Source organism: Chamaea fasciata, unplaced genomic scaffold (assembly GCF_029207755.1).
Source record: "Chamaea fasciata isolate MVZ Bird 193981 ecotype frontalis unplaced genomic scaffold, bChaFas1.0.hap1 SCAF_4, whole genome shotgun sequence".
In the NCBI taxonomy this organism is placed as follows: Eukaryota; Metazoa; Chordata; class Aves; order Passeriformes; family Sylviidae; genus Chamaea; species Chamaea fasciata.
In genome coordinates this window covers 51,863,065-51,880,069 of record NW_027094089.1, presented here as the reverse complement: position 1 = coordinate 51,880,069, position 17,005 = coordinate 51,863,065, and the positions used below count along the sequence as shown (strand labels likewise).

The following is a 17,005-nucleotide window of genomic DNA, read 5'->3' as shown; positions in this document are numbered from 1 at the left end:
TGGACAGGTGAATTTTTAAGTACTTGCAAGTAAATTGTTCAGCTGTTGGGGCAAACTTGAAGTAGGCATGGGTTTCCCAAGCTTTATGCATGGTCTTTGACCTATAACTTCACACCTTCAGGAAGACAGGCTCTTTGTCATTTCATCAGCTGGGAGCCTTTTGAGCCACCCAGAGTTTGACACCAGTGTGTATTAAAGCACTTGTATTAAAGTTTCTCCTTCCACCCAGCTCCTGCTTAAGTCTCCACTCTCCACTCTCACCAGCTGAAAAGACAGCTGTGCACTTTTGAGGGAAACCTTTCAGAGAGAAGAGGTGGCTTGGAGCAATTTATAGGCACATCCTGCCTAAAAGCCAACCACCTTTGTTGCTCTCACCTTTCTGCTCACAAGTTGCATGGATTTTTCAAGGTTGGGCACCCAGGTTGGGCACCCAGCCTCTATTCCCACCTCTACTCTGTGCTGCTGAGGCCTCACTGTGAGTGTTATGTACAGTTCTAGGCACCTCAACATAAGAAAGGCATTAAGCCATTAATGTTCAAAGGAGAGCAATGAAGACAGTAAAGGGCTTTGAGGGGAAGCCATTCAAGCAGTGGCTGAGGTCAGTTGGTCTGACTGAGAGGGGATTGGAGTTTTCAACATCCTCACCAGCGCAGACTGGGAGGCACTGATCTCCTCTCTGCGGTGACCAGTGACAGCACCCGAGGGAATGGCCTGAGATTGTGTCGAAGCAGCTTTAGGTCAGGTATTAGAAAAAGGACCTTCACCCAGCGGGTGGCTGGGCATTAGAACAGGCCCTCAGGGAAATGGTCACAGCACCAAGGCTGACAGAGCTCGAAGGGTTTGGACAATGCTCTCAGGCACATGGTGTGATTCTTAAGGGTGTCCTGTGCAAGGATAAGAGTCGGACTCGATGATCCTGATGGTTCTCTTCCAACTCAGCGTACTATGCGCTTCTGTGACCGGGACGTGGCCTGGGCCCAGGCCTGTCGGGGGCTCCGGACCCCCTTTCGCCGGCCCCGCTGCCGGGGGAGGGAAGCAGGGGGCGGCCGGCGCCGTGCCCGGGTGAGCGCCCCGCACGCATGCGCCGCGAGCGCGGCGCCCCCGCTCGGCTCCGCTCGGGCCGCACTCGGCTATTTCCGCCTCTTTGTTTTAAACTCCGGGCCGAGCCCTTTAAATCCCCCTTTTTTTCTTTTTAAAATTTTCTTGGGAAGGGGAAGAGGGGCCGGCGTTTCCTTCCGCCTCGCGTTTCCGACTTCTCTGCTCTCTGCCCTGCAGTGGCGCCCGAAGAAGGACGGGCCGGGGAGCGGAGGGTCGGCGGCGGCGGGGGGAGCCCCCGCTGTAGCCCCGAGCGGCGGCCGCGCCCCTCCCCCCGTCAGGTCAGTGCGGGGCCGGGGGGGTAGGCGTGGGGGTCCCGGCGTTGCTCCGCAGAGAGGCTGGAAGGCGGCCGAGGGGCTCGGGGGCGGGGCGGGCCCGACGCTCCCCCGCCCGTCTGCGGGGTATTTGCGGTGTTGGCTGCGGTGTTGGCTGCGGGGTGGGAGGAGGGGGCGCGGGGCGTGTGGGCCGAGTGTCTTCTCCGCCCCGGCGGCGTGGGTGGGCTGCGGGGGAGCGGGCCGGGGCTGGGGGGGCCGCGCTGGAACTTTCGGGGCGGGCGTGGGGTGGTCACAGGCGGGGTCGGGGTTCCTCTCCCGAAACGGCCAGGGAGTCTCCGTGGGCCGGGAGAGCGTTTGTCCCTGTCCTGCGTGTGCCCACCGTGGGGGAAGGTGGCTTTCGGCTGCTGGGGGAAAGGAAACCCCCACACCCCTCGCGTCACCCCTTCCTACCTTCGGTAGTAGTTGCCGGTTGTGTGGAGGGGCCTGGGCAGGGGACAGAACCCCACGGCTTGGGGAGAAAGGGTCTCTGAGTGGAGGGGCGAAGATGGCGTTTCCAGTAAGGTGGAGGTAGAGGGTACACGTCCCTTCGGTGTGCGACTTCAGCCTTGCAGGTATGTGGCTCCAGTGCTGAGTATCCGGGGTATGAAGTCGTGAGAAATAGGAAATTAATTGGTATCATAGGTAGAGTATAGGAGCTTGAATTGTTTTACAGTCTAAGGACAAATATACATACATGCACACACACGTATATACATGTGTATGTATTCGGTATTAAGGAATTTGGAAAGTTTTCTAAACCACTGAGTTCTAGTATCATGTGGTGTCACATCTGGCCTTTTAAGTTGATCACTTTTAGCCTGAAAGTGTTGAGTGTTACTTCAGTGTCGTGTGTGGAAAGTTTTCCATGTCCCAAAGTTAATAAGGTTCAAAGGAGGTTTGATTATTGTAGGTTATCAAGTGCTTGGATGTTCTTTTGCTACTTCACATATTTGCAGTTTCTCCTTTTTTTTTCTTTTTTTTTTTTTTCTTTTTTTTTTCTTTTTTTTTTTTTGTTACAAAATTGTTTGTGCAGTCGTTCTGTCAGATCAGTTTAGACTCTTCCTGTTTTCTGTATGAAATGCATGCCTCTGAGAAACCAGTTCAAGAAATTCTGGTTTACTACCCCTACATCCTCTGCAATGTTCTGAAAATATTTTCTTTGGTATTTTTCAAAATAATACTGTGTATTTTCTTCCAGAGTTTCACAGAAGAATTAAGTTTGTGGATTAAAAGCCTTGAATTTAAAAAAAAAAAAAAAAAAAAAAAAAAAAGGAGAGATGAACCTTTGTGTTTAAGGAGCATCCCATGTATGTGTCCTCCATTCTAGATTGGTTTTGTTTATACAGAATGAACAATTAGGCATATGCTAGATACATTGTTAGAGTCGGTTTAGTACTAGGTTAGTGTACTGTTTAAAAACTATTATTAGTTATTTTGGGGTAGGATACTTGTGAAGTTTTGTGTTCTTTCTTTTAGTGGCAAATCAGATTAGAATCTCAGCTGTGACACTCATCATGTATCTCATAAAGGCGCTCTGAAATTCATAAATTTCTTTGGTAACAAGGGGAATAGGAACAGAAACTTTGTAGCCTTTCAGTAGCTTTACTATTTATTTTGAAGCTATTCTTGTAGACAGTTTATGATGTGTTTGAGGGAATACAGAAGCTGTGCAGAACCCAAGATAGTTGGTGAGAACATGTAGGGTGCATTAGGAAAGGGTCAGGTGACTTTCTAGAGATGCATAGGGGCAGAAAGCTTGGAAATAAAATATTCCATAAACCACTTTTTGAGGAAAATCTATTGGATTTCTTTCTGTGGGCTGATCTGGCTGCTTTGATCTTGTTACTCTGCTGTCACCATAGAAAATCAAGACTGACCATTTGTAAATGTTGTAATAAAGTCGACTTAGAATTTGTAATTATCCTAGCCTAATACTAATGCCAAGAATGGCAGAAATTAATTACTGTGATATGAAAGATTTCTGCTAAGAGACTGTAAAGTACAGCATTTAGTCGCTGCAGTTGTCCTGCTCTTACATCTCCTGTCTACTTATGTGATTTAGGGGAGGTAATTTCAAAACTTTATATTTGAGATACAGGTAAATTTTCTCATCAAGAACCATTCTGCACTTACTTTAATAGCTTTAATTTTTTTTTCGATGTGGCCATTTAATTTAGGTAGTTTGGCCTTTTTCGCTTATGTCATGTAATGAACTTCCAGGACTGAAATAATTCTGGATTAAATTCCTGAACTCCTTGGGCAACACTATGAGAAGAAGTTGAAGCATTTCCATTGGAACTCCTAAGTGGTGCTGCTAAGCTCTAAGCTACAAAGTGGATGTGGACATGATGTTTTGAAAAGCATGCATGTTGATAGTGTTTCACTCTACAACTACTGTCTTAAATTAGGATACCAGCTTACAAGAAAGTGTAAGGACATCTTGTATTTTATAAAAGAAGTATTTTCTCTACTTCTTGCTTTGGAACTATTGTTTGTTACATGTATGTAGTAACTCAGTAGTTATTAAGTAGAAACTTGTTTTGATAGTAGTGTTTGGAGATGCAGTTGATTTAAGACTGTCAGCATTCCTGAGAGTTTATTTATCTAAACTCTAGTCTCTTTTTGTCAGTGCTGCTAAAGATGTTTAATGATGTTTGAAACTTCTCTGATTTGCTAGGTTAGGTTTGCTGTCATGTTTAAGGAAATGTGGAGGAAAATCTTCTCAGGGCAGTTTGACTGCAGTAGTTTAGAAGCCCGGCAGAAGGTGCCCGTGTCTTTTAGCTTACACAAGACTTATTTGGAACCTCTGTCTTGATGTAGTTTTGTATTTCTTACACCTCCCTTTTTAAAATACAAGCTTACTGTGTTGGACTCCAATCTTAGCTGGTATCTGATACGCAGTACAAGAGAAAAAAGAAGCAGGTTCTGTGTTAAAAGCCGTCTTACCTATTGTGATATGTAACACAGTTTCATTGCTAACTGAAGAAACACTATAAATAGTGGTGTGTTCTGTAATTGCTCTGAAGAACCTATAGAAAACTTGCTGCTTTTATCAAAATTTGTAGAATCATAGGATGTTTGGGTTGGAAGGGACCTTAAACATCATTTTGTTCCAAGTTCCCTGCTGTGGATAGGGACACTTCCCACTAGATGTAATTGCTCAGGGCAGTGTCCAAACTGGCCTTGATCACCTCTAGGGATGGAGCATCCACAGCTTCTCTGGACAACCTGTTTCAATGCCTCACCACCCTTACAGCAGAGAATTTCCTTGTGATATCTAAACTTCTTGTCTTTCACTTTGAAGCCATTCCCCCTTGTCCTGTCAGTACGTGCTCTTGTAAAAAATCCCTTTCTTTTCTTATAGGCTCCCTTCAGATACTGCAAGGTTGTTATTAGGTCATCCTAAGGCTTTCTCTTTTCCAGGCTGAACAATCCCAGTTTACTCAGCCTTTCTGTGTAGGAGCTGCTCCATCCCTCTGATCCTGATAGCCTCCTCTGGACTTGCTCCAACACGCTCATCTCCTTCCTGTACTGGGACCCCAGAGCTGGATGCAGGGTTGGGGTTAGACCCATGTGGGATCTCACCAGAGCAGAGCAGAGGGGCAGAATCCCCTCCCTTGCCCTGCTGGCCCCCACCAGCACCCCCAAGTCCTTCTCCCCGGGGCTACTCTCCATCTGTTCTTCTGCCAGCTTGATTGGTTTGCCAAGGCTTCCAGGCTTGGCCTGGATGCAGCTCTGAGCTCTTCCTCAGGAGTCCATGAGCTTGGGAACCTCCCTGTACAGCTTGATCTAGTGCTCACCCGCACACTTACCTCTGTGGCAGCTGGTGATGCTACCTCATTGTCTGGCTGCAAATTAGCTTTTCTCAACTTAGTTTTACTGAGTAAGTGCATCTGTACTTAAATCAACAGAACATGAAATTGAAATACTCAGTCTGGTGGGAACTAATTGGACTGAAAATCTTATGTGCTACTGGAAGTTTGATTGAAGTTTGTAGAGACCTGAAGTCTTGCAATCATATCGGAGAGCCAGCATTGTAGGAACAAATAAACCAGCAGTGAGTTTTTCAATGACATTTTTTTCTTTCCCCCTCTGCCTTTTCTTTTTTCTCCTTAATCAGAAACAGTTCTTTAGACTAGGAACTTCAAACTGTATGTTGGAACTTAAGGGTCTCTCTATTCCTTTAACAAACACAACACATACTTTTCAAGAGAAGGGGGTGGTACAGGTCATTAGAAGTAGTAGAGGGAATGACGAACTCTGGTAGCTCAAGTTACTTGTTCTTTGTGCCAGAAAATGACTGTTCTCACAGTTACAACTGCCTCTTTTAAATCACAATTATAAGTTGATGGAGCCAGTGGGAGAAATTGTTGAGGAGGTGGGGGTGAGAACTGGAGTAAATCAAGGTATGTGTGGTAGCATTATGATAGTGCAGGGATTCTGAGGAGGAAATATGCAAGGGTGATAATCAGTCTTTTTTGTAGTTTTGTTGCCAGTAGAAGAACGAACTTAAACTAGTTCTGCCACTATTTTTCATCTCTGCAAAGTGGCATGGAGAAGGCTTATTCTCCCTGCAGACATTTGTTTTGGATGATCTTAAGAGATAACTGTTTTGGACTCTGAATTTTTAACTGACAGTAACTTAGAACTTTGTCTACATTAAAAAGGTCTGTGTTGTGGCAGTAGTAAGGATCCTTCTTGTTTGATACTGACACTGTCCTTATTGCAGGAAACTGTTGCTTTATGAATAGCGTAAGTTTGTTTTGATTTAAACCAGAAAGTGTTCTGTGTATGTTTGGTGTCAGTGAGAACATGCTGTGCAGTACCTGTGTAATTAAGAGGAAATGTTAATTTTTTAGGTTAACGGAATGAGTTTGATGTTATTTGCTAACTTGCAAATGGCTGTTTTGTCAAGCTTTTCACCTAAGAACTTTTTTTCTCTCTACAGAGCCAGACAACATATAATACCTTCTCTAGTTGATTATTATCCTGTAACATCACAAGTATTACATATAATGCAAATTTCTTGTGAATTATGATGATGTTATGCTAGTGCAGGTCATCTTCGTTATTCTTTTCCAATATGCATATGAACAATATGGTTTTTGTAATCATAAACGTAATTTTTAATGCAAATGTGTCAGTGCAGTGTTTGATGAGTTTTCAGGTAATGTTTTGTGCTCTACAGTTTTTTCTAGTTTGTCACCTGAAAGAACAAGCTGAAAGATGTAGTACAGCTGGCTAAATGATAAATTCTTTATTTGTGAATAATTGTATGTGTCTCTTATTGTTGTATTTGAACTATTGAGTACAGAGACTGGCATAATAAAAGCCATGGGTCATTTGATGACTTAGTTAAAGGACATTGCCAAATTTATTTTTACTGATTAGACAAAATGTTTTTATGATAAAAAGTTATTTGTTGTACTAAGCTGTGGCAACCAGTAGAAGAGATTTGATGAACAGGATTTTTTGGGATGGCTTATTTTTTTTCAACATAGTGCCATCCTTTGTTACTTCAGGGTGACTTTTACCAAAAATCATTTGAAAATGGAGACATTTAGAAGCTTAAGCTCAGCCTTGGCACTATCATCAAGATGTCTGGCATCTTAACTCCTGCATTTCAGATGATTGTATTTTGTGCTTTTTTTGTTGAGATAGTAACTGGATTTTATTTTGCTTACCTTTCCCCCCTAATATATAAATTATGTTCTAGACGCAAGGACTTAGATACTAATTTCAGGATTCAAAATAGGAAGAGGTAACGGGATTTTTTATGTGCTATGTAAGTACCTAATCATGCAAGCTGCTGAGAGTATATATGCCTCTGTTCCTACGTCCGAGTATTCACATTTCAGAGCATAACTTCTATTAAATCTGTATCTGTTGAAGATGCTTCTAACAGTATTTCATCACTTTAGGAAAGTGCTAGCTAACACACTGTATTCAAACCTGTTTTCTTAATGCTTGAAATGGTTTTCTTTTCATCTTTGAGTTATTCCTTTCCTCTGAGGTCTGGGCTCCACACCAGTGTACAGTGTTTGCCTGATTGCTTCTGTCTGTACTTGGGAAAGCCCCACAGCTGCGGTGCTATAGCTAATGATGAATCTTTCTCTCTTTAGCATGTACTAGTTGGTTGTTTCTTAAGCTTTACTGAACCTTTTTTAGGAAAAAGCAAGTGTAACTTGTTAAAGGCACACTACTTAAAATTTCTTATCTGCTTGTGCAAGTTCTTGCCATGTGCAAAAGAATACACTTGCGGAAAAGTTCTTAGGTATGGAAAGTATAGTAAAAAATCACACTCTTAAGTGAAATCAATGGTCTTAGGGATAAACTCTTTTAGTAGCATTTGCATGGATTTGTTTAATTTGTTGAACGAAATAAGTAATTAAACTCTCTTTTCCTGTAACAGTGCTTAAAGATCATGCTTTTTTAATAGGGTTGCCGTAAGATGATGATTACTTCACAGATATTTAGTTTGAATATTGGTAAAACAAAGTTCTCTGATTTATGCTTGTACTGTTCTCAGACAAATTGCAAATGCCCAATATTTTTCTGTTTTCCTTTGAAAAATCCACACAAGCCTTTTCTGTGATTGAAGTAATGTGGTAATAACGTATTTCCCCAAAAGTTTCAATGTAACTATTATCGAGTAGGAGGGGTTTAATTGAAATGCTTTTTAATAACATGTATAATTGTTAATGGTAGTGTTAGGCTGGGTAGCACTGAGTAAGTAATTTATTTGCATACCAATTTATTAATTTTGTGTTTCTAGTCTTGTACTTCTCTTTCTTGATTGACTAGAATGAGGTGGAAATCCTTCCCAAGATCAGGTTATTCTGCAACAATTTCAGAAGACTTGTATTTGTATTAGTAAAATACTCAATTTGTCATTCTTTGACCATTGGCCATAGGAAAAGTAGCCGAGACTTGGGAAGGCTTATATCAGATGTATTGTAAATGGCACCACACCAGGTAAAAAGGATTCTGGATGGAGCAGTTTTCTTCGCTTCACCTTCTTGCTTGTGAGATTCTTTCAAGTTTCAAGACTTGGCACTTTAAGCATTCATTTTACTGTCTTGGAAATACATAGGTGTAAAAAGTACTGTATTAGTTGCAGCCATTTTTAATGTAACATTTTAAGGATAAAATTAGATACTGCCACTGGAAATTGTTTATCTAAACTTGTTTCCTCTAATCTCTTGCTCTTATTCATATTATGTAAGGTTATTTTGTCCAGACAATAATAGCTCTTAGGTTGTGTGATTATGATTTTATGCCTAAAACTGGCATGAATTTGGACAAAGTTTTGAGAATAGAGGGAGGATAATGTTTTGGTTTGTTTCCTATTGATTTTGGTAGTTTGTTTTGTTTGTTTGTTTGGGGTTTTTTTGGTTTTGTTTTTTTTTTTTGGATAAAGATGTATTTTACCCTGGCCTTTTTTCTAATTTACTGAATTTATCATTGCTATGGGTTGAAAATAATTGTAGGACTAATTCTTTATATAGGGTATTCTGTGATCAAATATGTAAGTTGATTATGGTCTTCAAATGAAATATTTTTGCTGCTTCTCGTAGGGAAGAGAAAGTACATTCTGTCCCCATTCTTCAGTTCCTCTCTCATCATTCTACCAAATGGGTCAAATTACTTTCATAGTGGAACTTGATGTACACTTCCAAAGCCAGTGCTCTGAGCATTTATTCTCCACTCACAAGCATTAGTTGCCAATGAATTGAATTTCTGGAGGTGTTTTGGAAGGTGTCATTTTTTTTTTTTTTTTAAAATCTTTAGAGTGGGATATCTAGACTATAAGTACATGCAAAAAGTTTCTGGAGTCCCCTTCTGTAACTTCCATTATTAGGCCTGATGTTACCATAAGATATATTCATGGTAAGAGTGAAGACAAGGGAAAAATGAGCTGCTTTTGCTTCTTCCCCAGATTCCTTAGCCGTTTATGACTTCCCATAAGTAACCTTTTTTTCTACTTACTCATCCATTATCACCATCTGCAGAGTTTGACAATTTTAGCATTCAAATGGAAGAAAACCCTAAATTCAGCTCTCTTCTTCCAGCTTTAATTCAAAACCAAAGGAATGGGTTTTTTTTTTCTATTTCCTCTGAATTTACCTCTTTCTAGTATGAAGAGATCTATACATGGTAAATCCTGAGAACAGTAAGTCTTTCAGATGCCCAGGATTTGCTTTGTGAAGGTCGTTGGGAGACATGGTCCTTTCTGACCTATTTACCCAAAGTTTTACTGGTGCATGTTTGTTGTGATGAATGTTGTGTTCTAAAGAATGGAGGGAGGTAAGTGTCAGTGTGAGTGTCATCTATTAATAAACTTTAATTTTTAATAAAGTTGGTAATTTAAGTTATTTTGATTGTCTCTTGTGGCATAGTTCAGTCACTAAAAGCAGGTCTTCATGAATTGCAGAGAAGGACCGAATTCAAGCCTACAGATACTACTAGCAGGCTGGAGTAGTTGAAAACTTGCGGTGAAAGTTTTTCTTCTCATTTTACTGCATGTCATACATCCACCTAGCATTTGAAATTTGTTGTAGGAAGCAACAGGGGTCTATGAAAGTGATTTGGCTTTAAGAAATTCCTGAGCGTAGTTTAAAAGTATATCTGGAATACAGTTATTAAGGTAAGTAGCAGAGATAGAGTTTATTTATTTACTTATTCCTTGCATGGACTGTCAGACTGTTTAAGCTGAGTCTTTTCAGAGAATAATTTATTTCTACGTTTTTTGATTCGTTTGTATCAATGTGCAGCTGAACGATTTTGGGTGGTAATGGCTATCTCTGTTAATTATCAATTCTGTAAGTTCATTGATGTTTCTAATGATGGATACCTTTTATGCACACTGGGTAAAAAATAATTATTAAAAGCTGTCGTTCATCAATGACTTGCCACTGTCTTCTTTGTAATTTGATGATTTCTCATCTTAAACTGCAGATTTAAAAAGTTTATCACTATATCAGAAAATCATTATGTCCATGTGAAATGCTGTTATGACTCCTCACAGCATAAAAGCCATTTTAGTCTTTATTTTAGTCACTGTTTGTCTGCTTTCGTACTAGTTTTCCAAGTAGTTTCGTCTGTTAGTTGTGTCTTTTTTACTTGAAGTTGGAAAGAGCTAGATGGTTATTCAGTTTCTGTTCCAACTTCTTTATTTTCAGTAGCAATTTCCCATTACGTAGAAAAGTTGACATCAGTGTCTTGTTTTACAGGATTCTGAGGAGTTTTGTGCAAAGATCTAAATGCAGAGCATGTCTTCAACTCTTTCTTGGACTAAAATGAAACTATTCCAGAGACTGTAGAGTACCATTACCAGAACGGGATAGGGAAGAGAAATTTCACTTGTGCTCTGCTCAAGTATGTGTTTTCTGTATTTCTGACTCCAGAGAGACAGGCTTCAGTTTGGCAGAATGACTATAGGTAAGGCTGGAAAGAGAAACTTCTAGCTGGATTATGTGAATGTTCTGTTAGTGTTGCAGCAGGTACTGAGGTGTTTGTAAGAGAAACTGGTAGCAGCTTATTTTCTCTGGGATTCAGTTAAGCTGCTGTATTTAGCAATTTTGCGTTTCCTTGGGTACTCCTCCCTGATTATACTGTAGCTCTTAATGAACTTGAGGAAGGAAATACAGACTATCATTTTGACAGATCTTAATGAATGCTGTTGAAGCAGCACTTGAGAATTCTGTCAGGCAGGTTGGTGGATGTAGCTCTTCTTACACCTGCCTTTTTTCCTGAAGTTTCTCCTTGCTCTACTGCTATATGAAGCCTGTACTTCCTTAAAGTTGCCTTCATCATTAATTTGTGGTAATATCTGTTAAAATAAGCACGTGATGTTTAGGAAGGTTTTGCTTCTAGGTGGCCATCTCCAGCAAGGCGAGTGGACAGTTCCAGTGAGAAGTTTCTAAAACTGCAGAAGTGAGTTTTTCTGGGCTCTTGCACAAGTGAAACTAGCCTCCTGGTGAGATTTTGTTGCCTTAGTAATTTAGACCTTTCAGCTCCTGCATACTGCCGAGCAAATTTTCTCCGTTTTAAATAAACCAGCAAGTGTCTCATCATGGCAGTGATTAGGTCACAGCCGTGAATTCAGATGTAAGTGCTGAAGCCTCTCATGCTGTTGTTGTCTGCTATGGGCAATGTTCTTTGGACAAGATAGCGATGGTGTAATGGTGTCACTCTGCTTTTTGGTCAGAGTTTGAGGTGCTTTCTGTTAATAATGACTTTGATGCAATGTTTAGAATGATAGATATTCTGTATTTACTATCCGGTTTTCTTGAACTGTGACACATTATTAGATCATGCAGTGAAAAAAATCCTTTTCAGTTAAACTTTGGAATTTTTTTCTTTCTGCAACACTGACAGTGAAATATAAAAACAAACCCAAAACCCACAAACCAACCAGCAACCTGAAACAAAAGAAGCAAAAACCTCAAACCAAAACCCAGCAAAACAGAAAAATTTTGATAACTGCAGGTATTTTTTTTTCTGTGAAGTGTCATTTCGTTGAGGAAGATAATGCATATTTTAGTATTGCTAGACATTTAACTTTTCCCCTTCATTCCTACATGCATGCAAAACACCATACCTAATGATGAGAAAGAAATGAAAATAAATAGAATGGGAGTGCTTTAAAGGTATCATTGTTTCTACAAGTGTACTTTTTCAAATGCTGTTATCCTGCTGAGAATATTTTGAACTGGAAAGTGGAGCAATCCTCATTGCTGAGGTCATTCAGATTTGGAAGTATAGTAGTAGTTTTACATGAGCACACATAGTAACATAAAGAAATTTCGGAGATGCCAGGCACATGTCTCTGTAATTATTTCATTAAGTCTGCCACAAGCATGAGTAGAATCTTTCCTTCACATAATGGGACTTATCCTAAGTACAAACATAGTAAGACAAATTCAGAACATACAAAATGTGAGAAACTTGGCTGATGAAATCTAGTTATGAATGTCTTCTGTGTTTTGGTAGAAGACTCTTCGAGATCTCTGTGCTGTCTGCTGGTTCTAACAGATGCAGCACCTAATTGCTGAAAAGCTGTAAAAGTTTAAAAAAACCTCTTAAGATGGTTGGGTTAGTAGTTTAGTGCTGCTCTTTGTGTTCCTATTTTGATTTAATATGGTAAGAGTGGTATGTTCATTATGTCAAAATAAGCTCAGATCTTAAAAGCAGGAGTTTTACTGTATTGGGAGGATGTGGTTTTGTGCTTATTGGGTGAGTGTAGGGGTTTTTTGTCCTGTCTTAGTCCTCCTTTGTTCAAACTACTGTTTTTCACTTTCCTTTTTATTACCTGTTAATGTGTTCATTTCTTTCCTAATTCCTCTCAGCTGTTCCTTCTTCTACAAAAAGACTGCATGTTTGTTTCACTCTAATGGTATCCTTCTTTTTATTAGGCTGTTTATATTGAAGGCTGTTATTTGAGTGCAGTTTTCATTGGTGCAAAGGGAGAAAAGGAGAGTTCTAGGTTTGATTTGTCCAGGTTGCTGTTTGTTCCCTGCCTTTGTAGGGTTAACAAGTTCTTTTTCATTGCCCTTGATTCTGCAGAGGAAAGATGGGCCTGAGGGGTTTTTGTGCTGCTGAGGAATAGTGTCTCACATTTGTCAGTCAGTTCTGAGGCTCAGTTGCAGACCTTCACTGCTGGCTGTCTGCTGTCTTTCAAGGAAAGTTCATCACTTGTCTTGAGTGGTACCTGAATGAAAAAGACTTAACGATGAGAAACATATGTGCAGTAAAAGGCCTGTGGGGTTGATACTGAAGAAGAGGCTGCTAGAGCAAGAGCGGATGCTGCTTCATGACAAGTGCCCTCTAATTAATAAGTGATGATTTTTTCCTGGTATATTATTTTGCCTGCAGTGACTGACAAGTGTAGCTTTATCCCAATTGCTAATGGGTTAACGTATCATTAAAATTATTTATAGGTCTCCTTGTTAAAAAGGGAAGTTTTTAATAGTGTATTCTAGCATATATATTGACAAGGAGAAAACTTCCAGTCTTTGTAAATAACACGTAAAAGCCTCTTGTGGTTTAACTCCAGCCAGCAGCCAAGTACATCCCTGTAAAATGAACACTGTTCAGCACACATCAAAAACACAGTGCCATACTGGCCTCTGTGAGGAGAATTAGCTCTGTCCTATTCAAACCCAGCAGATTCCACCCCTTATTCTATACCATTTACATTGTGCTCAGGTCCCACCCTATTCAATACAAGCTCATTAACCACCATTCATTCCCCTTCCCACTCTTTGATAAAATACCCGGATGTCATTCCCACAGTCTGTGGACCACCCCTGCAAAATGTCCATAATATATCCATCCACTGAGTTCATTTAGTCCATAACTTCGGGCTCCATATGTTATGGCACTCACTCAGGACAGGAGAGGAGGTGTGTTGCATTCAATTACTGGGCACCAAAGCCAGCTGAGATTGTGTCACTGCTGTGCTTGAACTTCTTGGAAGGTTTTTCCTCCATTGCTTTGAGTAGTTTCTGTTCTATTTATTCCTGTAATTTACAACCCAGATAATGGATTTTAACAGTTCATTGATACAGCATTGTAATCTCCACAGCTGATCCTTTTGGGTTCATAGGTATATATTGCAGTGAATTCCTCTTCTTGTCCCCAGCTTGGCTGCAGCAGGGGCTTCCTGTTAGAGTCCACTGTTAGTGAAGTCCACATTGTAGTCCTCCCGAGGCTGCAGGGCCACAGCCTGCTTCACCATGGTCTTCACCACAGGCTTCAAGGGATTCTCTGCTTCCCCTACTCCAGTGTGGGCCCCCACTAATGGCAAACAGTTGTCCTTGAACTTGTCCCATGTGGGTCCTTGCTATGGGCTGCAGTTGTTCTTAAACTGATCCAGTGAGGGTCCCCTGTGGAACCACAGGTCCTGCCAGCAAACCTGCTCCAGCATGGGCTTCTTACAAGGTCACAGCCTCCTTAAGGCATCTGCCTGCTCTAGCAGGGGATTATACATGAGGTGCAGGTGGATCAGTCCTCCACCATGGAAGCATTCATGCATCACAGTCTCTTCACCTCAACTTTAGACTATCAGAACAGTGGCACTACGCTGGCCATCTGCCAGGCTGGGCATATCGATGTAGTGTTCCCAGGCACAATTCAGTAAGGTGAGAAGCTGTGCTGAAGTACAGAAAGAGATGAAAGCCAAAAGCGAGCACTAGCAAGCACTAGGCACTTAAAACACATCAGGAAAGCAAGGCCCATGGCAAGCATTGGAGGTTGCTGTTTACCAGCTGAACAGTACTAATAGCTATATATTCAGTCTAATATGTCCCAGTGGAATCTCTCATTATCTTGTACCCTTTGTGCCTCATGTCTGGTGCAAAAAAGGACTGTCATCGTTTAACCAAGCCCCATGCAGCCCCTCACTCACTCCCCCAGAGCAGGAGGAAGGAGAGAATCAGAAGGGTGTACTCTAAAAAACCTCATGGGTTTAGATAATGACAGTTTGACAGGGAAAGCAAAAGCTGCGTGCAGAAGCAGAGAAAACAAGAAAACAAATTCACTGCTACCCATGGGCTGTTGTTCAGCCATCTCCAGGAGCAGGGTCCCATCACTTTTAACTGCCACTTGGGAAGACAAATGCCATCATGCCAAATGTTTCCCTTCTTCATCTTTCTTCTCCCCCACTTGATATACCAATTCTGACATCACTTTAACAATTACATTAATTTTGAGAGAGGAAAAAAGATGAAAAATATTTTCAAAACCAAAGTTTCAAGACGTCAATTTAAGAATTGAAGGAATTAAATGCTGAAAGAAATGGAGGGCTGAACAGCTGTAGGTGGAAAGAAAAACAGTTTTTGTGCTCTATTGGTTAAAATCCTGGTGTAGTACTTAACATGAAATAAACAATATAAACTATCAGGTTTGTTTTCACATTGCCAGATGTGAGGATTGTGTCTGGGGTAAGAAAGCTGCAGCAGCAAGAGTTCCAAAGAGACCAAATGTGTTGCATCATTGCTGCAATTTGTATCTGAAAGAGCTGAATGTCAGAATAATGAGAGAAGTGTATGAACAGAGTGCATTTTAGAGTCCTCCCAGGCTTTCAGGAACAAAAGAACAATTTTGTAAGGCTCCTTTATAAATTGAATTATATGGTACATGGATAGCCAATTTTATGTAATTTACTGTTTGTACATTTGAATCTAGAAAGACTCCAGAATACCTGCTAACCACTTGCATGTGATGGAGGAATTCTAGCAACATTGTCTTGTCATGTGTTGTAGCAGCACAGAGGCAATTATTGGACAGATTGGTGAAGTTGGAAGCTTTAGTCACTTAATTTTTTAACCAAAGGATATGTAGTTTCTCAGGCCCTTTCAATTCTTTGTTTGGATTAATTAACAATTAGGTGCTGCTATCTGAACTTAATCTACATGGGAACATAAAAAAGTGATTGTTGGTAAAATGTGCCTTCAGCTGAATTGTAGCACCTTTCTACTTCTTACCAGCTAGTAGCTTCTGGCCTCTCATTGCAGATTTCCATTTTAGCAGCTACTCTTTTACTGGTCTGCCAGTGTACCTGGACCAGTAAGTGGAGTCAGGCAACTGAAAACCTGAATTTTTAAGGGCCTTTTAATAGATACCACGAGGAATTGTCTTAGGACACTTATATGAAGATTCTGCCTTTCTTTTTGAGAAACAATTCATAGAGAAAATTGTTGTTTCTGATAGAGACCTGTGATGAAAGATATAAAAATCCTAATGCTCAGGTTATCATACAGTTACTTGCTAGGGCTACACATTTTTCTTGTCTTTGTTAATAAGTGGTTGGATTCTGGGGTTACAGAATATAGAATAATTATAGAAATATGTTTTTATAAATGTAATTAAATATAATATATATATAATATAATAAGTGGAATGAGGAAGGGAAAGATCACCAACGTTTAAAGGTTTTAAGGAGTTGATGACACAGATCCGTAAGGTTTCTTGCTTCTTTCAAGCCCTGGTTTTCTTGTCTGCATGGAATCAGAGCAATCAGTTCAAATGCACACCATCAGATTGAAATGACAACTGAAAGTCATTTGTTATTTTGAGTTGTCCATCTGTTCTGCAGAGGTCTTCATAATGAACATTACAGTCTGTTTCAGCTGTGGTTAAGACCTTAAATTACTTCTCTGAAGTGCATAGATATTAAACATTCAAAAAGTGATGCAAAATCAGGTAGTAAAATCTCAAGATTATTTTCTTCATGAGATTCAGGGCTGGTTTTGGACTCAGTTTTAATTCAAGAAGTCAAGGATCTCTTGGTCTCCTGATCTGTTTGAAACAAAGTGTTTTTTAATGACTTGCAGTTTACATCTCTGAATTCTCAGCAGGTTGAATGTTGGAATATATTCTTCCAATGTATGACAAATGTCCCTGTAACATTTTTGTCAAGACTTGATCTGGTATAGCACTCAGGAGCAGTTTTTTCTTCAAAAGCATCCTGTCTCTAGCAGTGATTCTGATTTCTGATAATGACCCAGATTTTATTTAGAGAAGGTCATAGTGGTGTTCATTATAGAAAATAAGTTCACTTCTGCAATAATGCTTTACTTTTATAATATTTT

The 17,005-nt window shown here is 40.3% G+C and overlaps 1 protein-coding gene across 4 annotated transcripts in view; it reads left to right on the top strand.

The window, feature by feature from the left end:
• Window positions 1-1,197: 1,197 nt before the first annotated feature.
• Window positions 1,198-17,005, top strand: part of PCGF3 (polycomb group ring finger 3) — a 55,904-nt gene continuing 40,096 nt past the window's right edge. For 2 of the 4 annotated variants that reach the window (XM_066181547.1, XM_066181551.1), the window contains exon 1: window positions 1,693-1,981. The gene's annotated coding sequence lies outside the window, so the exon portion shown is untranslated. Of the gene's footprint in view, window positions 1,377-1,692; window positions 1,982-17,005 lie in introns of those variants that run through there. The other 2 variants (XM_066181552.1, XM_066181548.1) reach the window with 2 other exon arrangements.